This window comes from Vipera berus (assembly GCF_964194415.1).
Source record: "Vipera berus genome assembly, chromosome: 2".
NCBI lineage: Eukaryota > Metazoa > Chordata > Lepidosauria > Squamata > Viperidae > Vipera > Vipera berus.
Genome location: NC_138203.1, coordinates 196,214,583 through 196,235,506, shown reverse-complemented (window position 1 = coordinate 196,235,506; position 20,924 = coordinate 196,214,583). Strand labels below are relative to the sequence as shown.

The following is a 20,924-nucleotide window of genomic DNA, read 5'->3' as shown; positions in this document are numbered from 1 at the left end:
ATGAGGACCAAGGCAAGTTGGAGTCCGGCCCCAGTCCTGCCTTGATGTAATCAGTAGTGTAAGGCGCAGTCCACCAAATTTTTCCTGTGGACACACATTGCCAGGATTTGCAATACCAATCAGAGGCGGTTCCACATTCATCTATATGGGATAGGTCTGTAATATAGCCTGGGCAAATGTACAGGCCTGGGCCTGTGCTCCAGACCTCACGAGGGGAAGGATCACACTTTGTTTTGTGCTTAAACCCATGGGCTCCTACGAGCATTTCAGCAAAGTCAAAGTAGAGCGTGGGAAACCAGGGCCACAGGGTACGGTTGGAAATGGAGTATAGGGTGTTTCCTTGAAAGTCAGTGATAGTCCAGGTGTAGTTTGCAGGGCGATGCTGGTTGTCAGGGACGGAGGGCAAAGAGCGTCGTGATCGAGAAAAATGTTGACGTGGTGATAAGGCTTGTAGAATGGTTCTTGGAGCGGCTGGTGCAGCAGGCTGCGCATCGGTAATCGTCCAAGCAATGTTATGCGGCCGGCGGGAAAGTGACAAAGGACGTTGATCGCGCCCTCGCTGGCCGTGACTTGGCGAAGCCCGTTGATGGATGTGATGATGAGGCTGCGGGGAAATTTTTCTTCCTCCTTCACAGTGGCCGACGAGGCGATCAAAAGACCAGAGGCACTTTAGCGTGTTGACAGGAGAGGGGCCTCTGTAGCGGATGTAACGTACGGCACAAGGATCCTTTGAATAGGGTGGGTATCTGGAGAGCCAAGATGCAAGCAGAGAAGGAACAGGAAGGTAGGAGGCAGAATACGAAGAGAAGAGATACACGGTTTGATTGAAACGGGTGCCATTGGCTAGAAAGCCAAGGCAGGAGTAAGAGCCAATAGTGGAGGGGGTGACCGTTACATGAAGGAAAATAGCACATGGAAAATAAGTGTACTGAATATGTGCCGGAAAAGGAGAAGCAAGATAACGACCGCGGTGTTGCAATGCATAATTACAGTGAGGCAGAGAGTCATCTCGAAAAGTGAAAGTGACAGATGTAAAAGGGGGTGCAAGTATAATATGCGGGTCAGCCCTCAGTTGAGCTGTCGCTAAAGAGTAAAGGCAAAGACATAAAGTCAACAGCAGGGGAAAGCTTTGTGATAGCATGATAGGGCCGTACGCAACGTGCAGGGACCCACAATGTGCGATCCGGAAGTTGGACTGCAGCGTAGCCTTTTCCCCAGGTGATCAGGGGTACCGGTCCTTTCCAAGTAGGATCTGGTAGTTGCCTATAATAAACAGAAGGTCTGGAGGTTGGACAAGGAGGGTTAGAAAAATGTCGAGAAGCGGCTGAAGTAGCTGGTGACCCTGTAAGGTTCAAAAAATTGAGAGTATAAAGACAAACATTAAGAACATTTTGCAACACTGGGAGTGTCGGGGGGCTTGCGCCTTTTGCCCCTAAATATCGTTGCAATGCATTTTTAAGTGTTTGATTTGTGCGTTCCACAATAGCCTGCCCTTGGCTATTAAATGGGATACCAAATTTGTGTACAATGTCCCATCAATAGCAGAATTCCGAAAATGCAGTACTTGAATACGCAGGGCCATTGTCAGTTTTTAAAACTTTAGGACATCCCAGTGTTATGAAAGATCTAATACAATGATTGATTGTTTGTTTGGCCGTTTCCCCTCTTTGTAGGGTGGCCATGATAAAGCCTGAATACGTATCTACGGATACATGAATATACTTCCAAGGGGCAAATGGAGGAAATTGTGTAACATCCATTTGCCAAGTCTCGCAAGCTTGTGTACCCCTAGGATTTACTCCTTCAGGGATACTTCGAGCTTGAAGACTACAAGTAGGGCATTGTTGAATGATTGCAACAGCTTCTTGGTGTGTGAGTCCGAATTGCTTCACAAGAGCCTTTTTGTTTTGATGAAAATATGAGTGACTTTCTCCGGCTGTTAAAGCACAAATCTGTGAGACAGATTTACAGGCTTCATCCGCCATATGATTCCCTTCTGATAGGAATCCTGGAAGATGTTGATGACTCCTAATATGTGCTACAAATAATGGTGTTGTTCGTTTTTGTAACAATTGTTGCAGCTGTAAAAATAAAGTCATTAATGATGGTGATAAAGAAGGAGAAATATAGGCATCAAAAATGGAAAAAACAATGTTGGCAACATAAAGACTGTCCGTGATTATGTTCAATGGCTGATTTTGAAAAATGGAAAGAGCCAGATTAAAAGCAGCTAATTCAGCTTGTTGAGCTGATGATTGTCCCGTAGTGAGATGTTTGTGCCATGTGGAATCAAGTTGCCAAACACATGCCCCAATGGCTTTTGAACCATCCGTAAACACTGTTAGTGCCTGCGGAATAGGTTGTTTTGCTATTGGATTAAAAATTGTAGTTGGGATTGTTTTGATCAATTGTAGTCGAGGGTCTGTGGGGAGATGGCAAGATAACTTTCCATTCCAATTTTCAAGAGCAATTTGAAGGACATCTGAATTTACAAACATTTCTTCCCATTGTGTCAATCGGAAGGGAAGATAAATTGTGTCTATTTCCAGACCCATCATTGCCTTTGCCCGTTTTCGAGCTTTGGTAAAAAGAGCAGCAAGTTGGGTAATACGAGAAAAAATAGAAGTTTTAGGAGTGTGAGAAAGGTGTAACCATTCCAAAATTAGAAGTCTTTTACTGCTACTAATTTGCATAAGAATTCCTGTATACAATTGCGGAGTGGAAAGAACAGCCAAAGATATTGGAATGTTGGCTTCTAATCGATCCACCCACAAAGTACGAAGGGCCAAATTAACATCTTGAATCACTTGTAATTGATGTGAATCCAAGATGATTTTATCTGCAGGATGTTTGGGGCCTATTAAGGCCTTAAATAAAGGAGATAAAATATTAGTAGGAAGAGAGAAATAAGGTCGAGCCCAATTCAAAGTACCAAGATATTGTTGTAATTTGACCAAGGTCCAATATTTAAAAGTGGAAGATCGGGGGCAGCTGCAGCTGCAAGTACCTTATGACCCAAATATTGTACCGGATATTGTGACTGTATTTTGTCTGGGGCTATAAAAAGACCAGCAGAATTTAAAAGCTGAGTAAGGAAAGGGACTGTTTGCATAACAGTACCCTTTGGTCCTTCTGCTGCAATTAGTATGTCATCCATATAGTGATAAACCAAAATTTTTGGATATTTTTGTCTAAATGGTTCTAAAACTTTATCTACATAGTATTGGCACATTGTTGGAGAATTTAACATTCCCTGAGGAAGAACTTTCCATTGGTACCTTTTAGTGGGTCTACTATTATTAAACTCAGGAATAGTAAAAGCAAAAAGAAGACGGTCAGGTTCCGCAAGCGGAATAGAAAAGAAACAGTCCTTCAAATCGATTACAACAAGGTCATAATTTTGAGGAATCAAATTAGGATTAGGTAGGCCGCATTGCAATGGGCCCATTGGTTGGAGAATGTTATTGATCATTCTTAAGTCTTGTAATAGTCTCCATTTTCCCGATTTCTTTTTGATGACAAAAATTGGTGTGTTATAAGGGCTAGTAGAAGGCTCAATATGACCCTGTTGGACTAAATCTATTAAAGCAGTGAGTTTTTCAATAGGAAGTGGCCATTGATCTACCCACACAGGAAGACTAGATTTTAAAGCAAGTGACAAAGGTTTAGGCAACATATTTATGGAATATGTAGTGTAGCCCGAAGTTGAGAAAGAAGATCTCGCCCCCAGAGGTTACAATGAAGAGGCAACACGTAAGGTTTAAGAAAAGCAGTAGCCGAAGAATCAGGAGTGGAGGCAGACAGCCAGTTAGTGCTAACCTTGGCAGCCTGTGCTCCTCCCACTCCCTGAACAGCAGAGGTATTGGTAAGAGGCCAATCAGCAGGCCATTCAGCTGTACGGATCACAGAAACATCAGCTCCTGTATCAATTAGACCAGAAAAAAATCGGCCTTGTAAAGAAACAGTAAGAAAGGATTTAGAAGCATGAACAGGTTGATGCAAAGAAAAGACACCAGGGGTGTCGTTAGTTGGTGGCGACAGAAAAATTAGTGTGGCAACTTGTGTGCCTGCTCTAAGGTGAAAGGCCCTATCGCCATAGGCAGATAAAGAAAGATTATGAAGTGAAGTAGAGTCATAAAGAAAAGGAGCAGCGACTACTCCTTCAACAATTAAAACAGAATTAGGAATAAGTAAAGCCGGAATATTAGAGGAAACAGGTTTCTGCAATGTAATTGATAATGGCATGGTAAAAATTGATCCAGGATCATCATATGTTATATCTGAAGTTAAAATAACAGGCAATGAAAATGTATTTGAAGGTTGAGTATTTGCCAAATCAAAAGGAAGTGTGGAAATAGATTCAACCTTTGGAGCGGGGCTGGTTGATCGCCCCGTGCCTAGTTTCCCTGATTTTGTTGAATGGAAACATTTGCTCGACATTGCGAAGCCCAGTGGAATCCTTTGCGGCAACGTGGGCAGACTGTTTTTGGCTTTGTGTTGGGGGGTGGCTGTGGTCCCCGTGCTTGGCCACGAGGCGCACCCCCTCCCCCAGGCTGTCGACACTGACCTTTAAAGTGACCCGGTTTGCCACAGTTGAAACAATTTCCTGTTCTTGTGATAGGAAAAGCTTCCGGAGAAGTTTCAGGGGGCGCTTTAGTAGCAGAAATAACTGCCGCCAGTGCTTCCATCTTATAGGAAGTTGTCCCTACACTGCGACAAAGTTCTAAAAATTCTGCAAGTGTAACTCCTGGTTTGTTAGCAATGGGTTGTAAGACTTTCTGACAATCACTATTAGCATTGTTATAAGCCAATTTAATAATTAGTTCATCTCTGCCAGCTTTATTATCAATTTGTCGTTCTAATGCCAATTGAAGGCGACTGATAAATGTAGCATATGGTTCCGTAGGTCCTTGAACAATTTTGAGAAAATTTTGAGCAGATTCTCCGGAGGCATCATCTACTCGGCGTAAAGCTGCCATTGCACAGAGATGTATTATGGCAAAAGCACGCCGAGGACAATTTTGCTGTTGAATTAAGGTGGCAAATTGACCGATGCCCAACAAGTGTTCACGTGTCACAACCTGAGGGAGTCCTTTTCGGACCTCTGATTCAACATGTTTTTCGTATTCTGATTGCCAGATGACATATTGAGCAGGAGTTAAAAGCATAGAAAAAAGAGTTTTCCAATCATAAAGTAACATTGCCGAGTTAGCATCTACTAATGAATCAAGTAATCCTTTAACATATGGCGATTGGATACCATATTCTTTTACTGCCATTTTCAAATCTTTTAATAATTTTATAGGTATATTTTGATGAATTGCAGGACCCCCTCCACCCGGGGCTAAATTTAAAGGATAAAGAGATGTTTCTTCAGGAGAATCCGTCAGAAAAACAGATGAAGTAAGAAGATTTGTTAATTGGCCTCCTGGCAATAAGGTTGGAGAAGAGGAGGCTAGAAATTCAGATGACGATGAAGAATGTAAGGAAGGTTTGTCAGAAGATGTTGTAGATGGTGCGGAAGGATAGGGTGGGGGGGCTTCAGATGAAGGCGGAAGATCAGAAGAGTGATCAAGAGGTTTAGAGGTAGAAGATGTCAGATCTAAAGGAGATGGCAAAAGTTTTAATGCTGCCATCACTGCTTGCCATGCGGACAAAATGTCAGCAGGCGCCCTGGGATGATTGTGAAGATATTTACCTAGCTTTTCCCAGGTCATAACAGACAAAGTGCCTGATTCCGGATAAGCCGGACAATTTTTGTTAATATATTGTATTGTATTATAAGTTTTGTTAAAAGTCGCTTTCCTACAGGATGGACTATGGTGCCATTGTATTTTTGAACAAAATTAGCATTCTGCACTATATTAAAAAGTTCGTCCCTATGACCTGACGAAACTTTGGAAAGTGGGGAGCCCATTACTCACGATTAGAAGCCTTCTCCGAGGTGCGTGGTAACAGGAGTGCAGGCAGTACACCCCTGGACAGGAGTCGTACTGTGGAGTTGAAGCCGCGATCCGGACGAGCCCCCAGTTGTCGCGTCGAGCGACCGGTCAGGGTTCCGGCCTCAACTCTTAGAGCCCCGTAGCAGGGGTGAGAATTTAGAGGGACCCTCGCAAGGGTGAACACCTTGAATATGGAAGGATTTTGCCCTTTGCCACCGACCCAGTGTGCCGGACGTTCCAACGGTCACACTTGGGAACTGCGATAGCGCAGGAACAGAATCCTAGGACAAACTGAGGCACCAACACAAGTTTGTTCAAGGTGAGAGAGCACAGAGTGCCCGGGGTGGATGGTGTTGCCCCCGAACAGCTTTGCACAGCACTCTTTTATTGAGCAGTTTCACCAGGGAGGGGGAAGTACACACATGAGGAATTAACATATGGAAGGTCATAGGAGAACATAGCTCATTGCATACAACTGCTAATGAAGAGGGCAAAGGTCATCACAGGAAGCAATAAAGCATAACCTATCGTATACAAATGCTAACAGAGAAGACAAGGAAGCAATAAAGCATAACTTATCGTATACAAATGTTAACAGAGAAGACAAGGATTATCACAGGAAGGCATAACTTGAGGCAAGGACAATTACAGGAGACAGGAAGCCATATCTTGAGGCAAGGGCAATTACATGAGACAAGTCTTGTTATATACAATTGTAAATGAAGGAGGCAGAGGTATTTGTTGTATACAATTGTAAATGGAGAAGGGAGAGTTTTATCACCAGAGGCAGGAATGTAGAACTTTACAACTTTTAATATAGAAGGCAAAAAGGTCTTTGGGAGTTTAGGATAACTACAAATAAATATCACAAAATTCCTCCTAACTAATCTGGAGATCTGAGCATAATAGTGTCGTAATATGTCACTCAAACTCAGAGAACAACATTATCTTGAAGAATTAGAAACCAATATGAAAAAATAAACTGCTTTTATTGCCATCAAGCATTTCCTAAAGTGGGCTCTTGGCTATTGTGTGGGTCGGCTTTGAATTTTTATCCAATAGAAAGAAGGCTGCTAAGGTTCTTCATATCTTATACTCTATGGAAAACTATAAAGGTAAAAAAGTTTTCCCGTCCAGTTGTCTCTGACTCCAGGGAGCGGTGCTCATCTCCATTTCTTAGCTGAGGGAGCCAGGATTGTCTGAAGACACTTCCGTAGTCATGCTGCCAGCATGACTATATGCTGAGGCTCACGGAATGCTGTTACCTTCCCGCCAAAGTGGTACCTATTTATTTACTCACATTTGCATGCTTTCAAACTGCTAGATGGCAGGAGCTGGGACAAGTAATGGGAGCTCACTGCACTGTGCAGCGCTCAGGCCTCAAACCCAAGCTGTCAGCATTCCATCTGACAAGTTCAAGCCATTGCACCAAAACACACACAAACACACACACACACACACACACACACACACACAGTATGGAAGACTATATTCTAGATCTAACAGTGATTTGGCAGCAAGTCTACTAATTGTAGGCAATAGTTCAGAGACTCAGATGTTCTAACAGCAAAACTTCACAATTTTGAGGGCAAAATGTCTTCACAAATATGCCTTTCCCAGGATGGGGCACTGAAGCATTGTAAAAAAAAACCAACTAAACATGGTATATGTAGATAAATATTCTTAATTTTATTGGGTTTCCCTTCTCTTAGAGAGCTTTGCAAATAAGAGCATTTGAAAAGCTATTTTTAGGGACAAATTGTTTTTTTCTGAGTATGGTTGACAATGATTTAGTTATTTGTTAAAGTTGAAGGGTTATCAAAAAATACTGTTTAGGAATGGCTGGTGTTTAAGCCATTTATATATTAGAAAGTATAATAATTCCTATAGGAAGAGGTATACGTGCTATGCAAAAATGTTTGAGAGAAGAAAACAGTTACAAGTTTTGAAGCAGGACAGCCAGAAGATTAAATACTTCTGGGATTGAATGAGAAGGATACATGTTATCTGGGAAAATTTAAAACAGGATTAGCAGTTGAATTTCCTGTTGCAGAAACCTATTTACCTGCATTGTGTTTCACTTGAATAATGCAAATAAAACAATGATTACAAAGGGATTCTAGGTTACCATTAGATTACAGATTCATTCGTACATAAAATGGATGGCATGAATTACTGATGTTCACCACTATAGATAATACTCAGACCAATTTGTAAAAGTGAATATACACTTATTAAAAAAGCATAAAACTTGCATTTAAATAAAATGCGTAACAAAGGAAAATTGAGTAGAAGTCATGGTTAACAATATCTTTAGTTCCATAGTAAACAGAGATACTGTATTAAACAAGTAAGAATTTTAGATGAAACATCTAAAGGTATAGGACAATTACAACTTTGTATGAGAGTTGTGACTCAGTTTTGAAAATGCCTGCTATTCTCCTAATATAATTATTAACACCAATTATTATTTTTGAATCTATAGCCAGATTAGAGTTGCCAAAAATGAGAGGGGATAAATTGCTGACCATGGATCTTTTAACTAAGGACAGGAAAATCTGTCAATACTGTCTTCTTATTTCTCCATCTTTATCTATAATTTGTTCTATTTCTGCATTATTTAGTTCTGCACTAATCCTTTTTAAAAAGTTCAAACTTCTATGAATATTTTTGAAAATGTCTCCTCATATGCATTTTTTAAAGGTTGCCTAGTCAAGCTTTTATTTTTCTTAATGTACACTGCCTAAAGTATGCATTTTAAATTAAATCGGAGGATTCCATTCTCACATTCAGGATCATTATGAAATATAACCCTGAATTATGGTCATGTTTTGTGGACTAGAAGTGCAAAATTAGATAAATTTGAATGAAAAAAATTGAAACCATCTTTTTCGCCATCGTTTCCTCTAGCTCATTATAAAGTTTCAGTCAATAATGCTACCCCTCAAAAGCCTGAGGCTTTTGAAATAGTGTTGAAACAGCCAGCATCTGAAATAAAAGGAGGCATGGACAAAGTGTTTCGTGTGAATTCATGGATTGCCAGACAGAGGAAGTTGCCTAGAGATGTGGTGGTATATTTTGCAAAAAGGGAAACTAGAGATGAAGTTATACAAGCTGCTTATGATACTAAAGTTATGATTGCTAATCAAGAAGTTTTGGTCTTAAAAGAAATTCCTCCAAAGATTCTAAGGAGAAGGAAGGATTTTACATTTCTTGTGCAAGAGCTCAAGCAGCGAGATATAAGGTTCAGATGGGAGATCCCAGTGGGGTTGATGGTGACGCACGAAGGTAAAAAGTACCGTTTGGTTACTGTGATGCAAGCGCGTGATTTCTACAATAATGTTTTAAATGCAACGCCATTAACACTTTTGGAAGCTGGAAAGGGATCTGGAGAAGGAGTGCATCAAGAGGCCGAAGATGGTCAGATAGAAGACAACGGTGTTGGAGGAGATCAAGATACAACCTCGTCGGATGAATCTATAAAACAGAGGGTGACGCGTGCTGCTGCAAAACGATCTAAGAAGAGAAAGTAGCAGGAATCGCAGAAGTCTTTGGAACTTTTACGATATAGTCAAGTAGTCAAGTAGGGGAGGGGGGAAAAGATTTGGGTGTAGACGCAATATATTTTTATATTTGGTGGTTTTGTGGAAAGGGTGAGCTTTTTTGGATTAAAGTTCAAGTTTTGTTTGCAATCTTTTTTTTTTCTTTTTTGTTGTGTTTGGAATAATTATATAGATGTGGTACTGGAAGAGGAACGGTCGATTACAGAAGAGTTGACTTTAAAGTTTTTTGATTTGGGATCCTTGGTTAATTTGGAAAATTATTTGTAAGAATGTTATATCATGGAATGGATAAAATGGATGGAGTTTATTTAGGATAAGTATAGGGTTGAGACGCGGTGGCTCAGTGGGTTAGGACGCTGAGCTTGTCGATTGGAAGGTCGGCAGTTTGGCGGGTCGAATCCCGAGTGCCGCGTAGCAGAGTGAGCGCCTGTTACTCGTCCCAGCTTCTGCCCACCTAGCAGTTCGAAAGCATGTAAAAATGCAAGTAGAAAAATAGGGACCACTACGGTGGGAAGGTAACAGCGTTCCGTGCGCCTTTGGCGTCTAGTCATGCCGGCCACATGACCACGGAGATGTCCTCGGACAAGCGCTGGCTCTTCGGCTATGAAACGGAGATGAGCACCGGCCCCTAGAGTCGGAAACGACTAGCACACATGTGCGGGGGAACCTTTACCTTTATAGGGTTGAGAAGGGTTTTTTTTTCCTTTTTTTTGTCTTTAATATATGTTTAATACTATTAAGGTTTGTTCCATTCTATATAAGCTAGAGAGTGTCCTTTTCTTATTCTAGTTTTTTTTTATATATATATTTAATATTGTAAAGGTTTGTTTTATCCTATATAAGCTAGAGAGTGATGGATTTTAGAATTTATAGTTGTTAGTATATGGTTGCTTAGGTTTGCTTTTTTTTTATATATATATACCTTGTATTCAGCTCTGGGAAGTAGGGGGGGGAGGGGGGGAGGTAGGGGGGGGAGGGAGGGGGGAGGAGGGGAGGTAGGGGGGGAGGAGGGAGGGGGAAGGGGGGTTTTTTAAAGGAAAATTGTATTTTAAAACTTTTCAATAAAAAAAATAAAATAAAAAATAATGCTACCCCTGAAAGGGTTGCAAATGTCCCGTTCCTATGTCCCTTTCTCTCAGGCAATTTGCAGTCTTTCCGCTCTCCGTCATTGATTTAATGTCTGAGTCTCTCGCTCTGCCCCTCGCCCTGGCCGTCAGCCTATTCTGACCACTCACCCAGGCACCTCCACTGTCCTCCATTTCCTCCTGGTGTGTCTGGCACCCCCTCTCGTCACTGGCCTAGTCTGGCTCAGCTCTCCTCTTACATTGTTGGATTACAACTCTGATCATCTCCAAGCATTGGCAATGGGGGTTTGGGATGAGGGGAGTTGGAATCCCAAGATTATCTGGAGGGCTATAAGTTCCACCCTTTATTTGCAATAAATGCACACAGTCATGTCTTATTTGTTTTATATAGTAGCTGCTGTTCTGGGAGCAATTTGTCACAAGCTGAGCTCTTTGCTCATAAATAAATAAATAAATGGAAAACCAAAACAACCTATTGCTCCTTGAGACAGCTTTTCATGGGTTGCCATTAGATTTTGTGATCACTGAAGAGACACAGAGATAAGTGGGCAACAGCAGGAGTCTTCCAAATGTGGCATTTGTCCTGTTTGAATGCCACCACACTAATGCAAATGGACAAAGATCACCCACGGTCTCCAAAGGTTAAAAGCTTTCTTCCTTTCCAACTTTATGCTGAATGTAACTTTGTAAAAAATAAAGCAGCACCAAAAAAAACACCCCATGCCTTTTACTTTAAGGATGCTGGTAAGAATGAAGCAACATTACTCTCTGATTGCTTCAAGGAAACCCCTCAGGAGGCCTGGGAACAAAGCACAAAGAGAGTTGGGCCCTAACAGCTTCTTGTGTGTTGTTGCATATGTTTTGAGGAAGAGACGGTTGAGGGATATAATCAAACTGGTGACAGCAGAATGTTTCGAAAAGCAAAGTGCAATGTAAGCTAATCAAAACTAACCAAGGCTGTAGATCTCTGATCAGACACAAAAGAGACAGCTGTTTGCACCTTAGGACTTTGAGCTCAGCTATCTGCTCTTTGGATAGATGCTCTCCTGGATTGTTAAGGTGACCTGGGTATATCACGAGTGAGTTCTAGCGGGTGTAAATTCTTGAGTTAGGGAGTTTGTTTCATTACTCTTAAAGAGGCCTTGGTTCACCCCCTCCTCAAGAAGTCATCAGTGACTCTACTATACCAGACAATTTTTATCTAGTATTTAACCTCCCTTTCAGAAGAAAGTGGCTGAAATAGTAGATAAAAACAATTTTACTGCCCCTTGGATAATAACATGGATTATCTGGAGCTTTTATTGTCAGGGTTAGAGAAATGGCATTGGTCAGACTTTTGAATAACATCTGACATGGGTGGGATAGGGGTTCTACACCCATTCTTGTTCTAGTGTGAAAATCCAATAATCAGCGTTCTTAGCCAAAAAGAGCTAGCTCTGGCACAGCACTGGATGCAAGATGCAGAATTCTAGTAACCTGGCCTGGGGCAGTGTGAGGGAGAATATGGTGTCTGACTACAACTACTAGTAGCTACAAGTACTGGCTTATTTAGCTCCAGCATCACACTTCTTGGACAATGATAATGATAACTTTATTCTCACTTTGAATGTACACCAATCGGCATACATCAAAATGAAATTTCGTTGCATACAGCTCTCAAAGGGTCACCACCTCCGATAAATACTCCTTGTTCGTGGCCCGCTCAAATTTCACATTGTCCATTTTAGTATCTAGGAAGTGAACGATGGCAAACAGGACAGATGGAAATGGGGCTCCATGTGGATTAGCCCTCAAGTTAGCTTGTATTCTGACAACCTCGCCTTCTTTCCTTTTTCATGTGGTGCTTGACTAGTACTTGTAGTCAGTCACATAATAATAATGATAATAATAATGATAATATGATAATGATAATATGATGAAGATAATAATAATAATAATAATAATAATAATAATAATAATAATAATAATAATAATAATAATAATAATAATAATAATAAAAATTGGGGGCTTGGAGGTTATCTAGTCCAACCCCTTGCTCAGGCAGGAAACCCTATACCATTTCAGACAATCTCTTCTTACAAACTTGTAGTGTTGGAGCATTCACAGCTTCTGAAGGCAGGTTGTTCCACTGATTAACTGTTCTACCTGTCAAGAAATTTCTCCTTAGTTCTAGGTTGCTTCTCTCTTTGTTAGTTTAGTTAGTTTCCATCTGTTGCTTCTTGTCCTGCCTTCAGGTGCTTTGGAGAATAGTTTAACTCCCTCTTCTTTGTGGCAACCCCTGAGATATTGGAAAACTGCTATGTCCCCCCTCATCCTTCTCTTCATTAGACTAGACATACCGAATTCCAGCAACCGTTCCTTATATGCTTTCACCTCCAGTCCCCTGATCATCTTTGTTGCTATTCTCTGTACTTTTTCTAGAGTCTCAACACCTTTTTTACATTGTGGTGACCAAAACTGGATGCAGTATTCCAAGTGTGGCCTTACCAAGGCATTGTAAAGTGGTATTAACATTTCACGTGATCTTGATTCTATCCCTCTGTTAATGCAGCCTAGCACTGTGTTGGCTTTTTTGGCAGCTGCAGCACACTGCTGGCTCATATTTAAGTGATTGTCCACTAGGACTCCAAGATCCCTCTCAGTTACTGCTATTGAGTACCAGCTATACTATACCTGTGCATTTGGTTTTTCTTGCCTAAATGTAGAACCTTACTTTTTTCACCACTGAACTTCATTTTGTTAGATAGCGTCCAATGTTCAAGTCTGTCAAGATCCTTCTGTATCTTAAGCCTGTCTTCTGGAGTGTTGGCTATTCCTGCCAGCTTGGTGTCATCTGCAAATTTGATGAGTTCCCCATCTATCCCCTCATCCAAATCATTGATGAAGCTGTTGAAGGACACTGGGCCCAGAACAGACCCCTGAGGCACCCCACTACACACTTCCCTCCATGTAGATGCAGTTCAATTGAGGACCACACGCTGAGTATGGCCGGTCAGCCAGCCAACGTAAGTGTGACCAAGAAGTATGATGCTGGAGCTAAATAGGCCAGTAGAAATTTGGGTTGCAGTAACAAAAGTATTGCTTCTAGATCATAGAAAATATTTTTGTTTCATTCTATGTTGGCAGTAATTCACTTGAAATTATGTGTCCAAGTTTAAACAATTTTATCTTAAAAGAGACATGGAGAAGTTGACGTTGGATCAAACAGAGCTACCACAATAAAAGGCCTAAAAGAATGAAAGGAGCTGACCATGATAGCATATCAACAGCATCATGTTTACCTTGCAAAGCAGAAGACTATGGAGACATATGGTAGCAGCCTATACATTTCTAAAAAACTATCTTCTAAAACATGGGCCCATTCTTTTCAGAAACAGGACATAAAAGGGGCCAGCAATTTGTGACTAAAAGAAAAAAAATCAGTCTGAATATTTATTTATTTATTTATTTATTTATTTATTTATTTATTTATTTATTCGGTTTATATACCGCCCTATTCCCAAAGGACTCAGGGCGGTTTACAAGGCAAAATTTAAAAACAATCCAATATAAAATTAAAATAAAATTAAATTAAGTCTAGCCACAAAAATTAAATCACAATTTAAAAACATTAAACCCCTCAGTCCAGACCAGATAGCTCAAAGAGCCAGGTTTTTAGGTCGGGGGCAGTCCGGAGTTCCGTTGGCAGTTGATTCCATAGGGCAGGCGCGCCCACAGAGAACGCCCTCCCCCTGTGGATCGCCCGTCGGCAATCCTTGACCGGCGGTACCCTGAGGAGGCCCTCCCTGTGGGAGCGCACAGGACGATGGGAAATTGACGCTGGCAGCAGGTGTTCCCTTAGATAATCCGGGCTCTGATATTAAGAGCTAGTGAATAGTGAAACAGTCTGCCTAAAACTGTAATAAATGTCTCACTGAAGATTTTCAAAGATGACTGTCTGTAGGAGAGAGTTTAGTGGATATTACCTATGAACAGAAGGCTCAACAAGAAAAATTGTGAAAACCCTTCAACTTATAGATTCTATGATTCTAATATATTCTAGTTCAGGGGTAGGCAATGAGTCATAAAAGAGCCAAGGTTGCCTACCCCTGTTCTAGTCTATATCCTTCAGAAATTAAAGTTGTGGACAGTTTGTTATTCCTCCAAATATTTGCTAAGGAGTCATTTTTTTATGCTGTTTGCCTATAATTTCTAAACAACTCATTTTAGAACTCAGTTTGGCATGTTATTTTTATGGGTGTTACACATTTTAGCAAAGAGGTTTATAGAATATCAATAGATTACTTGAAGGGCAAACATTATGAATATTATGAAGGATTTTTTAAATCAAATTGCACATCTATTAGAGAAATAGATGTAAAAATATTTATTATTCCATTAGTCACTCTTTAATAATTGATTTTCAGCAAACATAAACTGGGAAGCAAGCTCTACAATAAATGAAAAAATGACTAATGTAAGTATATTGAAAATGATTTGAGAATTAAGTTTGCAAACTATTATTTCAGTTTAATATCTGTACCACTACAAAAAAAGCTAGTTTTGCTTTCTAGAACAGAGCAAATATTATAAGCATGTGTGCATGACCAAATTAATGAATACAGTTCTATTCAGATATCCCAGGTGCTAAAATATTGTTATTTTGAATTTAAAATAATTGAATGTCATATTCTGCAAGATACACAAGGATTTAAGTTTAAGCCAAGGATTAAACTACAAACAAGCATGTAATTGACAAACATCTTCAACAGTCAATCATTTTTGAATCTGATTTTGATAGTTTGTTGGCACTCCTGTGATTTCCAAGCTTAGACTATTATGGGTACACATAACATGTTCAACTCACCTCATGGGGCAACATACCATACAATTCACTATGATAGTAACAACTACTATGAGGAAGGTCTCAATCCCTTTCAGTTTTGGCAAACTATTTTACTAGCCATCTCTCTTCTCAAGAGGTAGAATGCACAGAAGACGCTACACAGAGGACATTTTGAGATAATTGTGATGGGCAGGTGGGCCTTAGAAAAGCTGTTTGTTGAGTTTTATATATATTGGTATTATCCTTCAGACAGTAAAAGGTCATTTTTTTTCACACATGAAGTATCCACTTGGAGAAAGGATTGAAAAAGGGGCTGTGTTGGGAATTATTTATGAAAGACAGACTGGAGTTCTTTGAAGTCTAAAACATCAATAGCATAGTGGTATCAACTAACTAGGCAATATATTTCTTTTATAGAGGAAAATACCTTTATAGTAACCCAAACAAGTCAAATTGTAAACTCAATCCCTCAGTCGGAAAGATTCTAGTTTAATACAATTCGTCTTACTGTTTATATTTCCTCTAATAGTCTCTTTGAGACAAAGGAAACAATAAAATAAAAACTATTAAGAAACCAATTTCAATCAGTACAGGAAAGATTCAGGGAGATTAAAAAATGCCATATAAGAATGTTTCACAAAAGTGCAACTATTATGGAACAAAAATGAACCCATTATCAATTAAACAGAAATCAAATCTGTATTTTCTCCAACAAGAAGTTATCCTATTCAGTCTCTTCTGGATTTTAAATAATACAGGCAGCCATGTAAATTGCTTAATTTTTTTGTAACTTTTTTAAAAAAATACATTGGTGCATAATAAACTGATCAGATCTAACACAGGCAATTTTGGGAACTGCCAAAATCCTCTCAGCTGGTTGTTCTATTCCGTCAGAAATTATTCATGATTTCAGAGTTGTCATTAATTTCTGGCCTGACCACTTAAATGGAAGTGAACTCTCTCTTCTGGGTCTTCCTATGTTATAGAACATTATTTATTCTACGTTCTTTTTTCATGTTGAGCAGGAAGGTTATCTATAGGTGGGAAATATTATATAGAGCCATCACTATAGACAGCTCCTCACTTGCTCAGATTTAGACCCACCGTCACCCATCCAAGTCAATATTCCTCCCGATAACCCTCTACCAAGGCAAACGGCTTGAAGAGTTGAAAAAAGTAAGTTGATACTAACTATCCTATGATTAAACAAAGGTGAGAGGCTACATTCCAGCTTATTCTAATGGGCTAGCAAAAGAACATATCCAACAACACAGTAAAATAAACTATTTCAAATACTGAATGGTCTATTACAAGATGAAACCATAGGCCTAAGACTCTTGGTAATCTATTGCAACCAATCTGTAAGATTTAACAGATATAATTATCCTATATTAAGTTAGATGCTGCAATTAGAGTAGATAGTGGAGTTTTAGTCAGCTTAGTTGGCTCAGGAGCTGCGATTTGGTCTATGGTGTGAAAGCTCTCTGCTTAAGAACAGAAGTTTGTTCTTTGGCAAGAATTATACTATAGTGAGATCATTAGATAGAATTTTGAAGAACAACTTTTCACATAGAACACTAGAATCGTAGAGTCACTTTCTCTCAGCCCTAAGAAGGCAATGGCAAACCACTTCTAAAAAACTTTGCCAACAAAACAGCAGGGTCAATCAGCATAATTAAATGGAAGGGGGGAAAAGAAAGAAATCCAGTTAGTTAAGCTTGTTTATTTGATTTATATAAACACCCATCTCACAAACATGATGCTAGGTAGTGTACAATAAAGCAACCTGTTGGAACATCTATGGAGATACCAGTTAAAAACAGACAAAAGAATTAAAAAATATAAATGAGAATGAACCAGCATCCCAACACACAGTGCTACAATTTTCTGGGCTCCCCATTTCCATGGCATCCCCAAGCCTGCTGGAAGAACTGTTTTCAGGGAGTTCCTAAATGCCTATAGAGTCAGGACTAATCTCATCATGGGGAGTGGAAGAGGGTGAGAGGCAATGATGTTCCAAAGGGCAGGTTCTGTGGCGGAAAGGGCCCGCCTCCCAGATACCATTAGATGGAATTCTTCAGTAGATAGGACTCATACACACTCCTCCTGCTGCACCTGATGGGATGAGTAGAAGTATCCAGGGAAAAGTGGTCCCTCAAATAACCTGATCCCATGCCCTGTAGGGCTTTAAAGATCAAAACCAGCACCTTGAATTGAAACAGAAGCAAATCAACAGTCAAGGCATTGCATAGAGCAGAGGTTGAATGTATGCCATTCTAGGGGCATGCACAACTGTGCTTTTCTGGCAGTTGACGCTTCTGGATGCTGTTCAAGGGCAGCCTCATATAGAGTACATTACAACTGTCCATTTGGAAGGTGACCTGGGCATGAGTAACTGCAAGCAGAGCCTCATCCAGGGCACAACTAGCACAAAGTCCCTCCTGCCATGGTTGGCATCTGCTCTATGAGCAGAAGTCATGAGTTCAGTAGGACCTCCAAGTTGCACGCCAGATCTGATTGGGGCATCCAGTATTAAAGTCACAGATCCAGAAGGCCCTAAAATCCAAAGCCGTTTGGTCTTATCAGGTTCAGTTGAAGGCTGCTGTTTCCCATCCAGACTCCCACATTTATACCCATCATTTGTATATATTCATTTATTGTTCATTGGGTATTGCTTCTGGACCTTCTTCTCTAGGGCACCCTTTTATGTACCTGAACCCTGAGATATCTTCCCTTGGTCTTTTCTCCAATCTGATCACCCCAAGTTCTTTTAGTTGTCCTCACAGGGCATGTCATGTCTCTGTATCAATATTCTTCCCCTCCTCTGAACTTATTTTAACTTGTCAATCCTACTGGAAATGCAATACCCAGAAGCATTCAGTATGTTCCAGGTGTGATAGATTAGAGGGGAATAACAACTTCAAACATATTTGATGCAGTGCTTATTTTAATACAGCCCATAACTGGGTTAGCCCTTCTAGCACTGACTGATATACATCTAGCTATTAATGAAGCATCTGATAATTGGTATGTTGCCATAATTATAAAATGATACCCAAAACTTTTGATTCAATAATGATGCATTTTTACATCCATCTAACAAAATAATTCTTAACAACTTCCTTGGGGGTTCAAAACTACGTCTATTATGTTCTAAGATAATATATTAATGCATGTGTGTATTTTTAGGTGGGAGTTTTGTTGGTCTTCAGCATTTCAATAAACTGCAAGAGCAACATTCATATATCAATCCTGCCTTTGTAACAATTAGAATGCACATTAATTTTCATCTTTTTGCATTCTCTCTATGTGAATGTTTCGTTCACGTACGGAAAAAATGAGGGCAAAATTCAAACACAGCAGGAAACGATTGTCTCCACCATTGCTCAGTATTCATATTGCTGGGATCATCCATCCTGCTTTCAACATGTTTAATAAGAGAGGAAAAAGTATAGGGAAGCAGCAGTCAGTTGGCACACTGTTGGGTCCATTAGCCAGCTGTCCAACAGCTGTTCAAATGCTTAGATCATCTCATTGCTGAAAGAAATTAAAAATGACCCAATGGAACTGCTATGCTTAGTAAATGTAAATTCACTCCATCTCATTCCAGCAATCTTCATCATAAAAGTGCAAGTTGGAAAAATATCTCTATTGCTCCAGAACATAATTTTATTTAATCAAAAGTTAAATAATTTGAAACTCAAATATTTATCTAAGCGTCACCCAAATCTCTTTGATGTTGATAGAGTTTATTTAATGCAATTAATTTGCTAATTCTGGGTAGATATGTTAACTACCACTTGGCACTTCAGCTACTTGATGTCCTAATAGTGAAAAAAAGTATGTACAATATATGTAGATATGTCAATGCTTATTAAAAGCCTGATATCTTCACTAGTCTACAAAGAATTTTAAGATCCATTAGAATCTTGTGACCTTGATCTCTATGTATTTTCATCAAATATATTTCTCACTTCAAAGAGACTGTTTATACCCACAATTTGAAAAGCAACAATACAGAATAGAACAGAAGTGGAAGAGACCTCGGAGGTCTTCTAGTCCAGCCCCCCGGTCAAGCATGATAGCCTACACCATCTCAGACAAGTGACTGTCCAGTCTCTTCTTAAAAACCTCCAGTAAATGGAGCACCCACAATTTCTAAAGGCAAGCTGTTCCAACTGGTTAATTGTCCTCACTGTTAGGAACGTTCTCCTTAATTCCGGGTTGCTTCTGTCTTTGATCAGTTTCCAACTATTGTTTCTTGTCCTGCCCTCTGGTGCTTTGGAGAATAATTTGACACCTCTTTTTTGTGGCAGCCTCTCAAATACTGGAATACTGCTATCATGTCGCCCCTGTTTCTTCTTTTCTTTAGACTAGTCAAACCTAAGTCCTGCAGCCATTCTTCATATGTTTTAGTCTCCAGGCCTTCGATCATCTTAGTTGCTCTTCTCTGAACTTTTTCCAAGGCCTCAACATCTTTTTTGTAGTATCAAAATTGGTTGCAGTATTCCAGGTGTGGCCTCATTAGGGTTTTATAAAGCGGTACTAATACTTTGTGTGATCTTGATTCTATGTCACTGTTTATAATGTTTAGTTAAACTGTTTAGTTAAACTTCCATTTCATCACACAGTACTTTAAGTGAAGTAATTAAATACAATCACTGAAAACCTTTTACAATATAAAAATAGTTTGCCATTCTATATTAAGATAGATACTACTTTAAAACCCTAAGTTTTGGAATGGTTCAGTTTACAGAGCTATATTGGTAATCCAAAATATATTAATAACATTTGTGTATGTTTACCATTTTTGTACTATAAAAGAACAATGAATATTTTTTTTAAAAAAAAACTAAATTCTTAGTCTTTATGTGTTCATATAGTATAAATTCACATCATCTCTTAATTCTCTCAGTTTCCATGTAATATATTCTGTCAAACAAAATTATGCATATTAAAATACAAGAAAAACCTATTCCTTTTGGCTAGTAAGCTTTTCCTTAGAACCAAAGATCTGGGAGTTATTTTTCAAATGGATGGTTTCTTATAAATATTTACATCTTTGAAATCAGAGAACAAGTACACGGTGATGCATTTTTCAAAATAAATATTTTGTTCTGGAGCATGTATTGTTCAAATTATGTCATTCCATGTCTGTTACTTAGGGGAGACTGCAAATCTTTCTCTTCTCTTCAACAATCTTTTCTTCTTCGTTAAAACAACCCACAGGGTTAACTTCAGTAAAATGTAAGGTTGGAAATAAGGATGTAGCGCTATGTATCAACTTAGATATATGGAGACTTTAGTTCCTGGGGGGGGAAAAAAGAACCCCTGCAATAAATATCTTTTAAAAAATAATAACTACAAAGCAATCAATAGTCATTTGCTCTCTTTCCTAAAGCCCACGGGATTATTTATTTATTTCTACGTTGTACCAACCAACTTCAGAACAACTCATTTAAATATAGCTGGGAGAGGGAATGTATGTATGTATGTATGTATGTATGTA

The 20,924-nt window shown here is 39.5% G+C and overlaps 1 protein-coding gene across 9 annotated transcripts in view; it reads right to left on the bottom strand.

Annotated features, from left to right (window-relative positions):
• The window catches only part of PRELID2 (PRELI domain containing 2), a 226,080-nt gene that overhangs the window by 168,498 nt on the left and 36,658 nt on the right, over positions 1-20,924 (bottom strand). For 4 of the 9 annotated variants that reach the window (XM_081317339.1, XM_081317344.1, XM_081317343.1 and 1 more), the window contains exon 7: positions 17,105-20,724. The exons of 3 other annotated variants lie outside the window; for them this stretch is intronic. The gene's annotated coding sequence lies outside the window, so the exon portion shown is untranslated. Of the gene's footprint in view, positions 1-17,104; positions 20,725-20,924 lie in introns of those variants that run through there. 2 more of the 9 variants (XR_014025071.1, XM_081317340.1) reach the window with 2 other exon arrangements.